Source organism: Octodon degus, unplaced genomic scaffold (genome assembly GCF_000260255.1).
Source record: "Octodon degus isolate 3935 unplaced genomic scaffold, OctDeg1.0 scaffold00227, whole genome shotgun sequence".
In the NCBI taxonomy this organism is placed as follows: Eukaryota; Metazoa; Chordata; class Mammalia; order Rodentia; family Octodontidae; genus Octodon; species Octodon degus.
Window position 1 is genome coordinate 1,967,015 of NW_004524803.1, and position 5,739 is coordinate 1,972,753.

The 5,739-nt window shown below is 44.1% G+C and overlaps 1 pseudogene; it reads right to left on the minus strand.

The window, feature by feature from the left end:
• LOC111813809 overlaps positions 1–5,441 on the minus strand; it is a 35,479-nt pseudogene extending 30,038 nt beyond the window's left edge.
• Positions 5,442–5,739: the final 298 nt, after the last annotated feature.

Genomic DNA, 5,739 nt, shown 5'->3' on the forward strand with positions numbered 1-5,739 from the left:
TGAAAAAAATATTTTATTTATATATTTGGTACAGAATCTCACTATCCATCTCCAACTCACAGTGATCCTCCTGTCTCAGCCTCCCCAGGGCTAGGATTTCAGGTATGCGCCACTATGCCTGGTTTCAGTGGCCAGCACAGCATGGGGTACCAGGGATCAAACCTGGGTCTTTGCACTTGTGAAGCAGGTGCTTAGACCACTGAGCTATCTCCCCAGCCCGTTTGACTCTTATGAATTCTCTCTCCTATGAATTCTACTGCCATGTCTTCTTTCTTCCTCTCCTGCCCAGTCCTGTCATCTCCCTGCATCTCACCTGTACTTTCACAGCTTTTTCATTACTTTATCTCCATTCCCACTTCATTATCTGTACCTGCAGATTGCCATGTAAGTCTTCCCTGAAACTAGTCAGGATTCGGTCATGACACTACCTGGCTGAAATCCTTTCAGACAAGCCAGCTGTCTATGAGAAAACAAACAAATAAACAAAAACAAAATTCAGCATGGTTTTGGAAATCTATAATGACAATTCTCAAATATTTTTGTTATAGGATTGTCATGGTTTGGCATTATACAAGGTGAACAATGTAGTTTTATAATAGTATTTTATAATGAATCACCTAAGAATCACGTACTACAAGTGCAGGAGGTCTATTCACACTAAATACTAATGAATCCAGCTGAGTGCCTAGACCTCATAGCAATGCCTCCCACCAGTCCAGCGGGAGGTCTAGAGCTCACAACGAAGTCTCCTGCATGCCCACTTCATGGGTATGTGCTAGAAAGGTCCAAAGGTCAGTGGTGGAAGCTAGGAAGTCTATACCAGTGGGTTGAAGGGTCTGTGCTAGCAGGCTGAGGGATCTGAACTGGAGTTAGGAAGCAATGGGCAAGGTAAGCACCAGAGCTCCCCCAAAAGTACCACAGCCATCCTCAGCAACAGTGAGGTTCTGAGCTCCTCCAGTGATGAGGAAAGCCAAGTTCCCATCAGGAAAGTCAATGCAACAAGCTTCATGAGAATGAGGGGTGCACCATCTTCCCCTGCGGAGCCAGGAAATGATGCTCAAGATGAGGACCCAAGCTTCTCCAAAGTTAATAGGGAAAGCCAGCATGACAAGGTCCTCCAGAAGATCAGCCCAAGAGAGCAAGCAGATTCCAACAGATCGAACAGCTTCTCTGAACAGCATCCCTAACAGCATTTTGGCAGCTCCTCCTGTTCTGCCTTTATGCTGCTGGCAACAGCCCTTGGGTGGGCCTCCCACACCCAGCACCATGCCAGTTTAATTCAGCTGGGTATAGTAAACTGACTACCTGTTAGAAATCCACTACAAGGGGCCAGCCAGATAGCTCTGCACACTAAAGCGCCTGCTTAGGCAGAGCACAACAGCTGGGTTCAATTCCTGAAGTGCCCTGCAGGCCCCGTACCTGGGGTATACTGAGATGGTGATTGAGACTGGGCACACCCAGGGTGTGCTGAGATGGCCATTGAGACTGGGCGTGGTGGGGAGCGCCTGTAATCCCAGCACTTGGGAGGCTGAACACAGGCAGATCACTATGAGTTTAATCTATGTAGTTAGACCCTGTACTAAATACAAAAAAAGAAATCCACTACAAGGATTCACTTTCACTCTTCATATTTATAAAGGACTCAAAGGCACCTCTATCTGGGCTATACCTCTTTTCTATCTTGGGAGCTAAGACTGAGCACCCTTCCAAAACACTTACTTATATATTTTACAGTAATAATAACAAAGTCGCTATGTTAACGTAAATACTATGTCTCATAAAAATAAATGATTGTCTAATTAAAAAGTCATCAAGGACTAGCTGGCATCATTTGTGTTTTTTACAAATCTCTGGTGTTTGCCTTAGTAGAAGACAGCTCTTTTCTTGCAACTGCCCCTGCATTCAGTCTATATAGCACAGGCAATGGAGTCTCTGAAATTCCATTATAATAGAAAAATTAATTGAAAAGGGAAAGAATGTGTCACTATTACTGGGAAGATAGTCCTGTCCCTGTAAAGCCCTCAGAAGTCCATGCACTGAGAACCTTGTACTCCTCTAGCCTGCTGTCATTGGTCTTCAACCAGACCTCATATTCCAGCTGGGCCACACACTATTTATCTCCTAATTCATATTCGGTATAATATGCATTTCAATCAAACAATTTCACTTTTACTTTGGTAATATGCTATGATCAGCCCAGAGTACAGAGAATTAGTAAATGAGAATAATAACTATACTTTCCCTTTCTGATTTACTAGAAAGCAGATTGGTCCAGGAGTCACAGAACTTAGATGCTAGTGACTAACATTTTAGGGTATCCTGGACATATCATTTATCTTCTTGATCCTCAGTTTTTGCATTTATAAGCAAAGGAAATTTCATAAAATGTTCTCAGAAAGTTGTTACAGGTCTAAAATCATCTGTGAGTTGAAATTAAATTACCTGAAGTCTATTTGGATATAGGAAGTAATTGTTAATTCCAATCATTTGTAACCTGATTTAACCACAAACTGTGGTCTTCTTGCGTGTGCATAGAATGACGTCAGCTTCTCTGTGTTCCCAGTTCTTGAAGGGGGATTTGGGAAGGAAATCACTGGTCTTCTTTTGAGCTGCTTGAGTCAGTGGGTGGTTTTATTTGACTTGGAATAAATTGCTGGTACAGTTTATAAAATGTAGAAAATTTTCAGCCATCTTTCTTCAGATCTTGTCTGTGTTCCCCTTTTCTTCCTGTCTTCCCCTTCAGAGACCCCAGCATATTTCATACACTAGTGATGCATCCATTGTTCTTGTTTGTTTGACCGTTTTTGATCTGTTTCCTTTCAAATAGTTCCTGCTGCTGTGTTTCAAATCTGCTATTCATTTTTCAATAGCATTAATTTTTCTGTTAATCTTGAGTATATTTTTCATCAGTCTCTGCATTTCTTATCTCTAATAGTTTTATTTGAATTAAAAAATTTTTCTTTCATGTTTCTTCTTAATATGCTTATATTTTCCCCTGTCTCCTAGAACATATGGAATACATTGTAATTGCTAATGTCCTTGTGCTCTAATCTATGATCCATTTCATTAGGTCTGTGCAGAACTAATTATTATTGACAGATTTTGCTTTACATTATAGATTATATTTCTCTTTTTACTTGGCATATTTTTCGTTTTTGCTTGCCTAACAATTTTGATTATATACCAGACATTGTGAATTTTATATTACATGCTGGTTCTTCCCTTACTCCTTTATTTTTGGGCTTTGTTCTGGGATGCAGGGAAGCTGCTTAAAAACAGTTTGATCTTTTCAAAGTTTACTTTTGAGCTTGTTTAGGAGAAAACAGAGCAGTCCTTAGTCCAGGGCTAATTTGACACCCTTACTGAAGGATGCCTTTTGGAGTGGTCTATCTGTTGCCCTGTATAGTGGAAGGTCTTTTCATTCGAGCTGCATGTGAGGGGTGTGTGTGTGTGTGTTTGTGTGTGTGTGTATGTTCTCTGGGGATTGTCTACCTCTGGCTCTTATACTTATAAAAGCATGCACATGCTGTAATCAATAATAAGCTGAAGACTCAAAAGGAATCTTCTGCAGGTACCTGGATCTCTCTGAGCATGGCTTTCTTTTCTATGCAAGGAGGCCACAAATTCTACCTGCTCTGTGCCCTTAACTCTGGGAATCAATAGACTCTTTGATTTCCTCCTCCTATACCACAGCCTGAAACTGTCTCTAAGCCCTACACTGGAGAATTTCTAGGGATTACTCTGTTCATTTTCAATCTTTCAGGATCACTCTCCAGTGGTATCCTGCTGCCTGATATGGAGTGCCTGAAAATGTGTTTTTTCATAACATTAGTATTATTACTATTTTATGTATTTGGTACAGGGTCTCACTATGTAGCTCAGACTTGCAGTGATCCTCCTGTTTTCAGCCTGTACAGGTGTGCACCACCACACCCAGTCATGGTCACTGGCTCAGCCCTTCCAGGGTCAGGATGTGCAGCATGTGGTGCCAGGGATCAAACCCCAGTCCTTATGCTTGCCTAAGCAGGCACTTAGTCCACTGAACTATCTCACTAGCCCTCTAACTATTTTTGTCCTCTTTCATGTCCTTATCAAGGACTGGATATGTTATGGTTTAGGCTAGTTGTCCCCCTCAAAGCCTCATGTAGTCATGGGGTGGCTTCCAGAGTTTGTGTTTAATTCATGATCCAATGCTGGGGTTATGGGTGTAAGTGCTGCTGGGATTATGGATGTGAGCGAGTGCTACACTCCTGAATAGCCTGCATGCACTACAAGGACGGGAGAGAGACTTGTTCTCTGAAGCTGCCACTGCCCCCATTTCTCCTTCCTGTTTGCTCTTGCTGTTTTGCCATTTTCCACTTCCATCAACTGCTATCATCTGCCATGTGTCACTATGCCTCAGAGCCAATTGAGTACGGACTGAAACCTCCACAAACTGTGAGCTAAATAAAACTTTCCTTCCTTAATTTTGGGTGTTAGATATTTCATCCCAGCAAAGAGAGAAAAGTAACCAAGACAGGGTGTTCTCCAAGTCAAGTCAGGACTTTCCTCCTTGGGGAGAAAAACAAACGAACAATAATATCCCCCCCCAAAAAAATACCAAGCACCTTCCACCTATTTTCTTGGTTGGAAGTGGGAGCAATCCAGTAGACATGTATGAGAACAAGATGACCACCTTCCCCTGGGTTATGGTTTTGAGAGCCTGGTGCCCCAAGCCCAGATATTGACACCAGGGACCCATAGAATGAGTTTGAGGTGACCAGACACAGCGTGCTCCTCAAATTCACTTGGGTGACCAGGCCAAGAGCTGCAGGATGCTGAACTGGTGAAAGAACATGAGGCCAGCTGGGAGAAGAACCCACTGGAAATTGCTGAAGGGCCCTGGAGTACAAGCTCCTGCTATGCAAAGCAGGTGGGTGGGCACCACAGAGCATGGCATGCTGCACATAGTCAATCTCCAACTCAAAAGGTAGCCGCTGGATGTTTACCACAGGAAGCAGCAGTGCCATAAGAACTCCATTCAATGTGTATATCTTTAACTTGAAGACAACAATATGGTGACCAGGTGACAGAGGTTGAGCAGGTAGATGACAGCCCTGGTGGTGTATTTAAACCCACCTTCACCTGAAAGGTTGGGGTGGCACAGGGCAAGGGGCTGTGAGGGCAGATTCTTGCTCAGGTTCTCTGCTTTCCTCTGGGCTCTGAGTCACCATTGTGGTTGCCTTCTGTGGCCACCTGTACTATCATTTGTCAGCCTCAGGATGAACCCCAAGACCACCGGAACCTCCAAAAAGGCCAAGGTCAGGGCCACCACACTTTCCAGCAGCCACTGCTGCCAGGTTAGAAAGGTAGTACAGTTGGGGCCCCTATTGCCTGCAGATCTGGGGTCCACACCCTGGTAGACCCAGGTCCAGGACACTTTAGTAGTTGTACTAGAGCATGATACAAGTAGTTCTTGAACACTGTGTGGAAAGCAAAAGCCAGGTGGAACAAGAGCCCAGAGATTTACCTGTATGGTGCAACATGCAGGGAGGATACAGCCCTGCACCTGTTACAGACACCTGGGCACCTGGAACAGGGGATAGGAAGCCACACACAAGGCCAGGGAAAGTGCTGTGTCTAACTTTTGTCCCTACCCCACCCTAACCCGGCTGTCTGCAGAGCCCTCGGCACTTCTCCAATGGCCACTTGACGTGCGGGCTCTGCTCAGGCAGCCTTGGAGGCCAGTGTTACAGACTG